The 13235-nt window shown below is 38.4% G+C and overlaps 1 long non-coding RNA gene across 4 annotated transcripts; it reads left to right on the top strand.

The window, feature by feature from the left end:
* The first annotated feature begins 2761 nt into the window (after positions 1-2761).
* Positions 2762-8405, top strand: LOC119742934. 4 transcript variants are annotated; one of them, XR_005272927.1, is made up of 5 exons: positions 2762-2945; positions 3157-3186; positions 5644-5849; positions 6535-6743; positions 7596-7929. It is a non-coding gene; the product is annotated as an uncharacterized LOC119742934 (long non-coding RNA). The 4 variants fall into 4 exon arrangements; XR_005272926.1 differs by lacking the exon at positions 2762-2945 and adding an exon at positions 8380-8405 and having other exon boundaries at positions 2957-3186; positions 7596-7786; XR_005272925.1 differs by lacking the exon at positions 2762-2945 and having other exon boundaries at positions 2957-3186.
* The last annotated feature ends 4830 nt before the right edge of the window (positions 8406-13235 follow it).

The raw sequence follows: 13235 nt of genomic DNA, 5'->3' as shown, positions 1-13235 counted from the left end.
GTTCGGCATGGCGGCAGCTGTTGTGGATGGGATGCCAGTGGGATGTCGTCGCTCCGTGGGCCGGCCAAAGATGCGCTGGGTGGACAACATCCCTGAATGGTCTGGGTGTGACACCAACGAACTGAAAGCAGCAGCACTGGAAAGACGGGCTGTGGTGGGAGCGGCGCCAGTGATCCCAACTGTGTATAATTTGAGGAAGAGACCACGGGCAAATGCCTATCTCTAACGATTGAATGAATGGGATAAGGGGAAAAACACAGAGATGGATCAGGGAATTCTTAACCAACAGGTCACAAAGAGTTGTGGTAAATGGAAAATCTTTGAAATGGCAAAGTGTCGACAGTGGCATACCACAAGGCACCGTGCTTGGCCCCCATTGGTTTTTACTTTTCATCGATGACATTAGCAAATCAGTGACTGGCACAACTCTCCTTTTCGCTGACGACTGCCTGTTATATCGGAAGATCTGCTCATCAACTGATGAACTGATGTTCCAAAAAGACCTGGACAACTTGGCTCACTGGGCGCAAACCTGGGGAATGAAATTTAACTCCAGCAAATGTAACATCATGCGAATCTCCGGGAAGCGGGCCCCCGGCAAAACTAACTACACCATGTTAGGATCCAACCTCGTAGAGAAAACCAACATCACATATTTGGGAATAATCATTCAGAACAACCCAAGTTGGAATCACCAAACAGCACATGCCACTTCCAAAGCAAGTTGTATATTGAACTTCATCAAAATAAATTTTCATTCTGCATCCAGATCAGTCAAAGAAAAGCTGTACTTAGCAGTAGTCAGACCACACCTAGAATATGGCAGCATTGCTTGGAACCCTCACATAGCTAAGAACATAACATCCCTGGAAAAAGTGCAACTGATGAGGGCTGCTCGTTTCGTAACAGTGCAAGATTATTCCAGACTGAGCAGTGTGACCAACATGTTGACAACCCTAGGCTGGTTTTCACTGGAAGAGAGAAGGAAAGTTAACCAACTTACCTACTTACCTACTAAAATAATACACAACATAGTTCACATGAACTCATCATCCATAGTCCCCAAACCAGCACCGGCTCATAGAATTCACAACCACCAGTTCACAGAAATTGCAGCAAGGACAGACATCTATATGCAGTCATTCCTACCCAGAACTATCCGGAAATGGAACAAGCTCCCTCAAGACACCACAGACGCCCCAAACCACAACACCTTTAAGGATTTAATTTAGTTCCACTTCCCCAAGGCCTCCTTGCTAGACTTCCACGTGGAGTATTCAGGATAACCACCAAGTACCAAGTAAAGGTGCATTTTTTTTATGAAATTGAACCCTCATTCCCCCAATTTATAAAAATTACCTGGAAAGCAACAAAACTATCTTGCAGCAAAATTAATTTCACTGGGTTAAAGTATTAAGTTTCCAATAAGCAAGAATGGACAAAATAACATGAATGAGATTACACTTAGCTGACCTGGCAAAGGAGCAAATGTCCTCACCAAGTAAAAGAATAACAAGTCACCTTTGGATTTGTCCTCCTCATCTTCATTGGGAATAGCATCCATAGTGATGGCCACATCTGTTGGCATCTTGACAACATCACCCTCTGTAACTGTGGTTGACGTTACCTCCCCAGTTGGGACATCATCAGAAGTTGGTCCCTGCTTCTCATCCATTTTGGTGTTATTACGTTGGACCAAAAACACACTGGAAATATAAAGAAACTGCACATAAAGCAGTTGTATACTATTGAAAGCCATGACCAGTGGGATATCTAGGGGGAGGGGTCAAAATTTGTCCCTGCTAATTTTGACTTTTTAGGACATATCATTTTCTGATGGCTGATAGGTCATTTAAGGGAAAAATTACGGCGATCGTGAAGTGTAGGGCCCCCGTTTTGTTTTGATCAAATTAGAATCAAAAATGTTTTTTATTGCTCAAAACTCACCTTTACAATCAAAAGCATCCTTTTCTCAATTCTAATAACACCCATTTTACAATTTTGAACAGATTCTTGGGGTAGAAATCACGGTTTTCCTGCGCGGTTTGTACCTTGGGATTCAGCGCGCCTTGCATGCTCACGGAACATCGCGCGGTGATTGCCATCTTAATTTTCGGGTCGCATGTTGTCGCCGCGCCGTCATTGTCATTTTACCCCCAAATTTCCCCTCAAAACATCAAAACCCTGCCCTCTATCTATGACAAACCTGTTTATTGAGAATGTTGCAAACTATTATGGTAGGTCAAATAATTTTTAAGTGGATTTTGTTCCCCAAGTTATAGGAACCGGGCCCTGCACTTCACGATGGCCGAAGTATTAACTCAACTGTAGCTGGAGTTACCCAGCCCTAAATTTTATCATTGGGTTGTCATCTAGATGACAACCCAATGATACCCAATTGGGTGCTGGGTAACTCCAGCTAACTCAACTGAGAAAACACAACAATTTTCAGACCAGTCTCAAAGGGTTTGTGCACAGGGTGGCAAGTGATGGCCAGATACGGGAATCTTTCCTTTAATGTTAATTGTTATTGTTAATTAAGCATCTCAAACTTTTCACGAATGAGATACCACGCTATTGAATACAAATAATAAACGCAGTACGTCTATCAAACTCAATTAGTATCATGTCCGATATGGCCACTTTTTGCAGTACGTTTCAGTTTCACTAAATAAAATAATGCAGATTTCACCAATAGCTAATATTAACAACTAAATTAATGTTATCATTTATTAAATGGTTAGATAAAATTATCTACTGATACTGACCAAGAAAGTGACACAGGCAACAGGTTTCGGCCACTCGGAAGATAGCGCCAGATTTACAGTCGCGTGTTTATGTTGTTGAATGCTGCCCTCATGTGTCGTTCGATTGGCATGCAAGCTCTTTCGAAACATCGGCCTCCATCGCAGGTCCCTACTGCTTCAGCTTCATATATTGAACTGGTATCCTTTTTTTTAACGAGACGCATACGTCTTCCATAACGGAAGCTCAACAATATTTATTTGTCTATTATTATTTGACAACTCACGCTTTCTGGGTAGCTGTGTGGAAATTTCATAATCTTCTTAAATTTTTATAGTAGACGAAGCCGCAGCTGGGAATGAATCGAATTTTTAAAAACTCTTTAAACCCATGTTTTCTTTTTTTCTGGAGGGCTAGGCCGGCGCTGTTTACGCAACTCAAGTAAGTTTCCACAGGGAGAAATGGCTTTAAGGGAAATAAATAAGCTGTTTACGCTGAACACTAGTTTTTCAGTTTTTCCCCTTGACCAGTTTGAGTGGCTCTTCACCAAGGTAATGAAAGTCGAAGGAGCGTCAATAGAGCTAGAGAGGGGCTATGTGCAAATATTATGTTGGACATTTTACAAATCCCCGGGAGCATCAAACTAGGCCTATATCTATACTAATAAAAAAGTAATAATATAGCAGTGTTGAACCCCACCGTACAGGAGCGACACAAAATATTGAATTCTACTTCGAATGCTGGAGGGAACTATATGCTTAAAGGGAATATACAACATTTGCAAACATCGAAAAATATAACTACCCAGTTTTTACGAAATACCTTACTAGGCTGTTACTGTTAGTAAATGACAGTGTAAAGCATCCTGTAAAATTATGGCACCTGGTGTGAAGTCATTTTCAAGAAAAGTGGTATTTTTGTATACATTTCCAACGGTGGTCGGCCGACCACCGTTGGAAAAACCTAACTATTTTAACTACTGCGCCAAATTTACCATTTGTTCAGACCAAATTTTGTTTGCTATTGGTTACATGTTCATGAACGGGTGCAGGTCAACTAGACTGGTTCCCTCACCTTACAATTTTCCGGCATCTATAAATTGATACATTTCATCTTTAGTGGAGTCAGGGAACCAGACTACTTGAACATTTTTGTGTTTCTTGATTTTTCCCAGCATTTTCGAACACAAAACTACAAACATGTCAGTGTAACAATATTTGATCTATTATACTAACCCCTCAAATAATTCATTTCTGAAAATTACAGCAAAACCCAATGATGTACATTCCCTTTAAATGTTTCCAGTGACGGGTGCATATGTATAAGTAAACACTAAATGAAATGTTTTTTGTGGCTATAACTTTGCCAATAGAAATAATTATTAACAGACTTTTGTCTAAAAACTGTTGAGATACTTTGGACAGTATTTTTACCTATGAAATATAAATGAGGTTGATATTTGTTTCACACGAAGTAAAGAATAATAAAAAAAGACTGCCGAAAAATTTAAATTGATTAAACACAGCGTCACTGTAGCTCACCTATTATTACTGCATTTCACTGCCAACCTGGTTTGCTACAGTGGTGAAGCAACAACTCACAAATAATTAAGATACCTAAAGTAGTCAAAACAAAACTAAAAAGACACAACATTTTTTAATCATCCTTTTTATACAACTCGGCAGAAAGTCCTTAATGCCTGGTGAACTGGATAAAAATCGCCACTTGAAGGAGTTTTGGCAACACAAAAAGAGAAATTTCCCATTCCACGATAATAGGGATGCTGCGATAATAGGGAGTCCGACTAAACTTTAAAAATATAGCAACGGCATACTAAAGTTATATTGCAAATGTTTCTATTTTGGGAGAATCTGTATACATTTGTAAAATGTTATGTAATTGGCACACGGATGATTTTCAGCAAAACATTCTCGGAACTCTTTCCATGCATAGGATTTAACTAAGCTTCTTAGACTTTCGACAAAAGTATATTATAATATTTGTGGATTTATTTTATTTACCTCCTATTTTCAATTATGATATGATTTTAAATATTATGCATGCAGTTGTTTTTACCAAAATGGAAAGAAATTCATTTATTTGATATATAAACAAACGCGCATTTAATAACAATGTCGGATGACAAATCCACATTGGTTTAAGAAGTAGGACACAATGGAGACTTTTGTGGCAGCCAATTTGACTCATCTGCAGTCGATGACGTTCTTGGTGCTTCCTTGACGTTCGATATTGTTCAAATTATTTTTCAATGTAGTTAATATTAGTCATTCTTTCAATGTTAAAGTCCACAACTGTGTAGGATTTAGTTTATGCAAGAAAAAAATTGGTCCAAGTACTAAGTGCGCAAAAAATGGTCAATGTTTTTCTACATCACTACCTCGTGTTGGTTCAGCATCAGAGGTGACGGAATGTTGCCACCTAACGCTGCTTTTTCCTTCGTATATCATCTCAATGAAGGTCAGTAATTGCAAAAATGATGATATATTGATAAGACATGAATCTTGGACTGAGAAACATTTCCAATTTTGTTAGGAAATACTTAAAAAAATTCGGACTCTCCATAGACTTTGTACACAACTGCAGAAGTAGCGTCAGGTTGCAACATTCTTTCCGAGGTGACTGTTGGCTCTTCAAGAAAGCCTTCTAAAACCTCTTCCACCGCCTCAAAAGAGATCCCATCTGCGAGTGGTTTCTTTGTTAAATGTTTTATGCCTGGTTTTTATGAACTGCCACTTTGAAAACTGCTGTGAAGATTTGGATTTGAGTAGAAAATGAGATTTCTACTGATTTCATTGGCGTAGCCATTTTATAACATTTTTTTGACATCATACATGTTAACTTGACAGTTTTTCTCAATTGTTTTTTTCGCAACTGTAGGCGCATCCATCAGTGCAGACGAAAGGCGCTGAGGCAGACTGGACGCCCATACAATGCACAGACAGGGAGTGTAGCCACTCCTTGATGAAGGCTCCGCATCTGCACTGTCCATTCTGCTCCCAGGACAGTCTCTTCACTGAGGAGATTCTCCTCAAGGCGCACTACGTACAGGGTCAAGTACGTGGATAAAGGCATCAACATTGGGGGTGAGTTTGGGAACAAGACCAAGTGCACCAGACTTTTCCAACTGATGCGCACTGTGCTGCATGTGGCAGGGTTAGGGTTAATTATAAAGATAAGTTGAAGGTAGTGGACAGCAGGACAAGGTAGTGGCATTTGTGGGAGTTTTATGAAATTGATAGATACCTGGGCTGGTTATTCTTAGCAGATATCAGTGTTCGATAAACTCCCTGTAGAGGGGTGTTTCAAAAAAGCATGAAGTGAACTTGTTGAACAAAATCTGGGGTTTTTTTTACCGAAAAGTTTTGACTCAAGTATCCATTCTTTTGAGAATGATTAGACACACCTTTTTGGTTTAAGTGTTTGAAAGCGCACTTATTTTTAACCTTCACAGTTTCAGTGCTGCTTCAAGACAACTGAGTATGCCGTTGCTGTGATGTAATGGTCCCCTTGTACAATCTGCATGAAAAAAAAACCATGGAATAAATTTAATCAGTTGAAATTTATGTACCTTGTGAGCAGGTGTGGTAGTTCTACAAGGATTTGGGTGGATTATGTCAAATGCCAACACTTCGTGCCTTTTAAAATAATTAATTGTGAACCTAATTTTATCACTGTATGTTTGTGTCGTAAATTGAATCTTTTGCTACCTTACAGGTTTAAGTCTCATTTTATCAACCTTAACGACTGCACTCCACCATTTTTAACCAGGATGTCAACCAGATCTTCACCACATACACTGACCCAGCACCCAACAGTACCAGCCTGGTAACACACCTCATAGTCCCCCAGTCACAGCAGCCATCGGAGACAGACACATCATCCCCGGGGCTATGAGCAGACTGATGGGCAGCAGCCGCAGATCGAGTACCAATATGCCTGCATCAATGATCCGAGTCAGAGCACTGCCAATGGGGAAGGTAAGATGGTAAGAATATTAACCCTGACCCTCCAAGAATCCTTCAGCATCTACGCAGAGGTTAAGGTGGATAATGCCACCAGCAGTGAAGGATAATTAGAAGAAGCTGACCAAAAAGCCAAGGGGGAGGCATTTGATGCAAGGAAGAACTCTTCCCCCCCCCCCCCCCCCCCCCCCCCACTTTGTTTTCAATTGATATATCGTGAATCCATATGGAAGAAGGGAATGGGTAGACAACAGCATGTTTAATACAGTTGTCTTCACTCCTGCACTTGTTTGGTCAATAAAATAAATAAAACAACAACCAAAAGTTCAGCATTTTTTTAGGGGGTTGGGGTGGATGAGGGCCAATATTGACAGTGGATTTTACAAATTGAAATTACAAGGTGCAAAGGGTGTGCCATTGGCGTTATTTAAGTTGATTGAATTTTGGAGGATTCAGGAAGGTTCTAAGCAACAAAAAAAATCTAATAAGTCAGGGTGGCAGTACATTTTGAGAGCTGACTTCAACAATTAATTAAATATTGGCATTTGTCCTTCACCTTGCCCACCTAATGTTAGGAATACGGTTTGAAAAAGTGAGTGATTGCTTGCACCCAGTTACAAGGAATTACATGTTCTTGACACACTGCATCACTTTGGACTTTCTTGCCTGTATCCTGTTTTTACCGCTACATATCATCTGTCCCATTCAAGCGCAACATATATGTCGACCTTTCTACTCCATAAACTCCTCCCATCATTTCCCCTCTTTGTGTAGCCCACACCTGGAGTGACCTTTTGATGACCGACTTTCATTATTACAGGAATCATTATTCAGGATAATTACTCAACCTTTCCCTCTCGTAAACAGTTGTCCTTATTGAGATACCAGACGAAGGAAGCAAAGAGGATTTGGAGGACGAGACTTGCTACACAGAGCACAACTTGTCGCTGCTGCTGCAGGAGAAGGAAAGTCTGGAGAAGACTCTTGAGGAGGAGCGGACCACGTGGGCCCAGACAGAGCACAGAATGAAAGGTACTATAGAAAGGCTTCGTACAAAGGTGAGTGGGCATTCCATCTGGTCTTGGTCTAAGAATGAGTTTGGATCTTGTTCCCTGCATGCAACAGGTACCAAGGGCGTCAATCGCTTCTCAAAAGTGGGAGGGGGGACATACCTTGATCAGAACTAATGCAGGCACACTAATGCGACTGCGTTCTTTCAGTGGTCAGATTCCTGTCAGGATGCCAGCTGTCATGGCTGTGGGCGATCATGGTGTGCACTGTTGTTGTCATTGCTCTACATTTTTTACACGTTCTACGTTGTTTTATGTGCTGACGCTGCTTATGATAAATGCAGACAAATTGTTGCACACATTTTGTACACAAGCTCAGATGTGTCGTTTATCCTTGTGTAGAGGATTCGTGGTTTCACTCAAACTCTAGTTGCACTAAATAACTGGGTAACAACACATGTGCCTTCTTAAGCATTCATGCTCCAACTGCACACATCATGAAGTGCATAAATGTCAGACTTTGGTGTGCGCTGTCATGGTTGTGATTGGTTACACATCATGAGGCAGAGCCTAATGGATTGGTCTATTAAAATTCCATCTGTAAACAAATAATTTCTCTGCCCATCCGTCTTGCCCTCCAGGTTGAGTATTTGTCCAACACAAACATATCACTCAAGCAGCAGCTGTCCATGATTCACACGTCCAGTTTGAAACATCTAACCAACGACAGCGAGAACCAGTCCATTTTGCAAGAGTTACTGCAACACATGTCTGAGGAGCACACCCAGCTGCTGCACCACCATCTAGCACAGCTACGGCTGTACACTCAGGCCTGCGCATTATCCAAATCAGCCCCGAGGAATCTGCAGCTGAATCTACAGTCTTGGTACCAGACCTGGCTGACCAATCACAGGACATCTCACACATGGCCATGATGTCGTCCTCGGAGGGCACCCTTGGGAACATGGAGCAGACAGTCGTCATGACGATAACGTCTGAGGAGGATTCGGAGCCGTCGGCAACATCGTGGATAACCCCGGAGATACTGTGGGACATGACTCCTTGCCTTTGGATAAGGACGTTCACTTGTCACCAAATGACATTCTGTACCAACTGACAAGCGAGGGACTGTCATCAAGACATGCCACCTCTGAGTCGGGTCACGTTTATCAATCAGGTAGAACTCATTCACATCACAACACAGGCTGTGATGTCACGCAACAGGATTTTCACAAGAACAAAAGTTGAAAATTGGTTCTTTCCAACAGCATGCCAAAAATATTCTGCCCCGATGGCTTTGACAAAAGAACGTTTGATGACAACATGTCAAATGAGGGACCACCATTAAAATGTGGGAGAACTAACAGCCTGAAAGCCACTTAACTAAATAAAACCGGACATATTTTGTAAACAGTGTACACTCAGTGTTGTCCGAGGGCTTAGTTGGGGGGGGGGGGGGGACTTGAACTAATGAGTTGAGTCTTCATGGAAGTTTGTCTTACCTGAATGAAAAATTTTACCAAAGCAACTGGCCTTGGTCTCTCCTATCTTTTCGAGTTCTCGATGGGCAATCCCGAATCCGCTCAGTGAATGGGCGTCGTTCCAAACAGATCCATGTAGGTCCTCAAATCTATTACTGAAACATAAACGATGCAATTATGATTAATATTGAAACATTTGGTCGTATGTATAAAAACTAGCATTTGCTTTTTTTTTTACTACATATTTTTAAGCATAACTTTTATTTGCATGAATAAAAATGGGAGCAAATGCTTTCACTATTTGCTTCAAGCTAAAAGTATTTGCTTTTTTACTTTTTGGCTTTTGCTAGACTAGAAGTGTGGACTGGTTTCAAACTTGAAAAAAATATAAATTTCAATTGACCTCATTATTAATAAAATTTTAAAATCTAAAACTCAAACTGTGGGACTTGAACCAGCAACCTTCAGAAGTTCAGATTTAGGGTCATCAGTCCGTATTACTTGATTAAGCACAACTTCACACTATTTTGTGGTTACAAAATTAACTGTAAAGTTTCAATTGACCTAAAAAGTAGTAAAATTTTGAAATCTAAAATTCCCACCCTGGATTTGAACCCACAACCTTCAGATTTCAAGTCAGCAGTCCATACCATTGGACTAAGCATAATTTCACAATTTTTAGTGGTTACGAAATTAACTATGAAGTTAAATTTACCCCAAAAGACATAAAATTTCAAAAACCAAAACTCCACACCTGGATTTGAACCCACAACCTTCAGATTTCAAGTCACCCGTCCGTACCATTGGACTAAGCATAATTTCACACTTTTTAGTGGTTACAAAATTAACTATCAAGTTTAAATTTACCCAAAAAGAACTAAAGTTTAAAATCTAAAATTCCCCCCCTGGAATTGAACCCGCAACCTTCAGATTTCGAGTCGGTAGTCCATACCATTGGACTAAGCCTAATTTCACACTTTTTAAAGGTTACGAAATTAACTATAATGTTTTAATTTACCCAAAAAAGTAATACAATTTTAAAATCTAAAATTCCCACCCTGGAATTGAACCCACAACCTTCAGATTTCAAGGCAGTAGTCCATACCATTGGACTAAGTGTAATTTCATGATTTTTAAATGTTACGATATTAACTATGAAGTTTCAATTTACCCAAAAATAAATAAAATCTAAAATCTAAAATTTCCAACCTGGATTTGAACCCACAACCTTCAGATTTCAAGTCAGCCGTCCGTACCATTGGACTAAGCATAATTTCACACTTTTTAGTGGTTACAAAATTAACTATCAAGTTTAAATTTAGTCCATACCATTGGACTAAGCCTAATTTCACACTTTTTAAAGGTTACGAAATTAACTATAATGTTTTAATTTACCCAAAAAAGTAATAAAATTTTAAAATCTAAAATTCCCACCCTGGAATTGAACCCACAACCTTCAGATTTCGAGTCAGTAGTCCATACCATTGGACTAAGTGTAATTTCACAACTTTTAAATGTTACGATATTAACTATGAAGTTTCAATTTACCCAAAAATAAATAAAATCTAAAATCTAAAATTTCCAACCTGGATTTGAACCCGCAACCTTCAGATTTAGAGTCAGCAGTCCATACCATTGGACAAAGCATAATTTCACATTTTTTAGTGGTTACGAAATTAACTATGAAGTTTAAATTTGCCCAAAAAGACATAAAATTTTAAAATCTAATATTTCCACCCTGGATTTGAACCCACAACCTTCAGAGTCGGTAGTCCATACCATTGGACTAAGTGTAATTTCACAATTTTTAAAGGTTACAAAATTAACTATAATGATTTAATTTACCCAAAAAAGTAATAAAATTTTAAAATCTAAAATTCCCACCCTGGAATTGAACCCACAACCTTCAGATTTAGAGTCAGCAGTCCATACCATTGGACTAAGCATAATTTCACACTTTTTAAAGGTTACGAAATTAACTATAATGATTTAATTTACCCCAAAAAGTAATACAATTTTAAAATCTAAAATTCCCACCCTGGAATTGAACCCACAACCTCCAGATTTCAAGTCAGCAGTCCATACCATTGGACTAAGCATAATTTCACACTTTTTAGTGGTTACGAAATTAACTATGAAGTTAAATTTACCCCAAAAGACATACAATTTCAAAAACCAAAACTCCACCCCTGGATTTGAACCCACAACCTTCAGATTTCAAGTCAGCCGTCCGTACCATTGGACTAAGCATAATTTCACACTTTTTAGTGGTTACAAAATTAACTATCAAGTTTAAATTTACCCACAAAGAACTAAATTTTAAAATCTAAAATTCCCCGCCTGGAATTGAACCCGCAACCTTCAGATTTCGAGTCGGTAGTCCATACCATTGGACTAAGCCTAATTTCACACTTTTTAAAGGTTACGAAATTAACTATAATGTTTTAATTTACCCAAAAAAGTAATACAATTTTAAAATCTAAAATTCCCACCCTGGAATTGAACCCACAACCTTCAGATTTCGAGTCAGTAGTCCATACCATTGGACTAAGTGTAATTTCACAATTTTAAATGTTACGATATTAACTATGAAGTTTCAATTTACCCAAAAAAAAATAATCTAAAATCTAAAATTTCCAACCTGGATTTGAACCCACAACCTTCAGATTTAGAGTCGGCAGTCCATACCATTGGACTAAGCATAATTTCACACTTTTTTGTGGTTACGAAATTAACTATAAAATTTAAATTTACCCTAAAAGACATAAAATTTTAAAATCTAAAATTTCCACCCTGGATTTGAACCGACAACCTTCAGATTTAGAGTCAGTAGTCCATACCATTGGACTAAGTGTAATTTCACAATTTTTTAAGGTTACAAAATTAACTATAATGTTTTAATTTACCCCAAAAAGTAATACAATTTTAAAATCTAAAATTCCCACCCTGGAATTGAACCCACAACCTTCAGATTCCGAGTCAGTAGTCCATACCATTGGACTAAGTGTAATTTCACAATTTTTAAATGTTACGATATTAACTATGAAGTTTCAATTTACCCAAAAATAAATAAAATCTAAAATCTAAAATTTCCAACCTGGATTTGAACCCACAACCTTCAGATTAGAGTCAGCAGTCCATACCATTGGACTAAGCATAATTTCACACTTTTTAATGGTTACGAAATTAACTATGAAGTTTAAATTTACCCAAAAAGACATAAAGTTTTAAAATCTAACATTTCCACCCTGGAATTGAACCCACAACCTTCAGATTTCAAGTCAGTAGTCCATACCATTGGACTAAGTGTAATTTCACAATTTTTAAGTGTTACGATATTAACTATGAAGTTTCAATTTACCCAAAAATAAATAAAATCTAAAATTTCCAACCTGGATTTGAACCCGCAACCTTCAGATTTAGAGTCAGCAGTCCATACCATTGGCCTAAGCATAATTCCACACTTTTTTGTGGTTACGAAATTAACTATAAAATTAAAATTTACCCTAAAAAACATAAAATTTTAAAATCTAAAATTTCCACCCTGGATTTGAACCCACAACCTTCAGAGTCAGTAGTCCATACCATTGGACTAAGTGTAATTTCACATTTTTAAAGGTTACAAAATTAACTATAATGTTTTAATTTACCCAAAAAGTAATAAAATTTTAAAATCTAAAATTCCCACTCTGGAATTGAACCCACAACCTTCAGATTTCGAGTAGGTAGTCCATACCATTGGACTAAGTGTAATTTCACAATTTTTAAATGTTACGAAATTAACTATGAAGTTTCAATTGACCCAAAAATAAATAAAATCTAAAATCTAAAATTTCCAACCTGGATTTGAACCCTCAACCTTCAGATTTAGACTCAGCAGTCCATACCATTGGACTAAGCATAATTTCACACTTTCGAGTGGTTACAAAATTAACTATCAAGTTTAAATTTACCCAAAAAGAAATAAATTTTTAAATCTAAAATTCCCACCCTGGATTTGAACCCACAACCTTCAG

The sequence above is a fragment of the Patiria miniata genome, unplaced genomic scaffold, assembly GCF_015706575.1.
Source record: "Patiria miniata isolate m_02_andy unplaced genomic scaffold, ASM1570657v1 HiC_scaffold_6, whole genome shotgun sequence".
Lineage (NCBI taxonomy): Eukaryota > Metazoa > Echinodermata > Asteroidea > Valvatida > Asterinidae > Patiria > Patiria miniata.
Note: the sequence above shows the minus strand (reverse complement) of the source record. Positions and strands in the feature narration are given on the sequence as shown.